The following is a 1,285-nucleotide window of genomic DNA, read 5'->3' as shown; positions in this document are numbered from 1 at the left end:
TGTGGAGCCCACGGGTGGTGCAAACAGTTACAGTCTCAGCAGCTAGTGGAAAGGTTGGCAGAGATGCTTAGAAAGAGCCTTCATGATCTAATTCCCAAAGATCACAGCCACCGGAAATCCCACAAAGCATGGTTCTATCCGGACACCCCTGGGGTCCCCATAAATTGACATCACCTCAAAGGCAATTTACTTGGCATCAACTGATTTTTCTTTTGTTTTGTACAGCTTTTTTTTTTTTTTTAATAGTTCAATAGGTTCGATGGCAAGTTTTTTTTCTAATGGTGAACATGCATTTAATTTTAAACAAATCTCAAATCATTTTCCACAGTGGTTGTGCCATTTTTAAACAGCTGTATTGAGATATAATTCACCTACCATACAATTCACTAGTTTTCCATTTTCCATCGATGGTACATAACAACAACAGCATAACAATTGCCATAAAAACCATGAGATCTTCATTTTTGAGGATAAAAAATGAAGAAATTATATTTTCATTATATCCAGGAGATCTGATTGCCTTTGTAGAAAAGCAAAAGAAACTACAAAACGATTATTAGAATGAATCAATAATCTGAATATCTATGTAGAAAATCCAAAAGAATGTAAGATAAATTTCTAGAATTAATGAGAGTTTAGAAAAATCAACCTACACTAAAAGAGTTAGTGTTGAAAAACCAAGTCAATGTCTAAACTCCAGCAAAATTATGTAGAAATTTTAGTAAAATGATCAACTTAAAATCATACGTAGAAATAAATTTAGCAAGATAAGAAACACTCAGAAAGAGAAAATTATAAACATTTATTAAAATGTCATGTTATCTAAATAAATGCTTATAGCTTTGAAGATTCAGTACTTATAAAATGCTATTACCAAATTAGTATTGATCCAAAAGCAACTAATGAATGGAGGAAATAATTTTATTGTAAAATACGACTCTACCGAAAATCTTAGCTGGATCTGACTCATAGTGACCCCTCCTTGGGCTTCTGAAGCGATATCACTATGGAAGTAGATTGCCCAACCTTCCTTCCAAGGAACGGCTGGTGGGTTTGAACCACCAGCCTTCTGGTTAGCAGTCAAATGCCTTAGGCACTGCGCCACCAAAACTCCTTAGTCTTATATAGATACAGTCAATAAATAAGATAGTAAAACAATAGAATAAATAGAAATGAAAAATCCCCACTACAACTGTATGCCTAGAATGTAACTGAGTAACAACAACATGACATGAAGGGTCCCATATTAAACACCAGTTTCCAAAATTCGGGAGGCAAAATTAGG

Source organism: Orycteropus afer, unplaced genomic scaffold, assembly GCF_000298275.1.
Source record: "Orycteropus afer afer isolate SDZICR_OR568_19922 unplaced genomic scaffold, OryAfe1.0 scaffold00419, whole genome shotgun sequence".
Classification (NCBI taxonomy): domain Eukaryota; kingdom Metazoa; phylum Chordata; class Mammalia; order Tubulidentata; family Orycteropodidae; genus Orycteropus; species Orycteropus afer.
The sequence above is the reverse complement of the archived record's forward strand: the minus strand, read 5'-3'. Positions refer to the sequence as shown.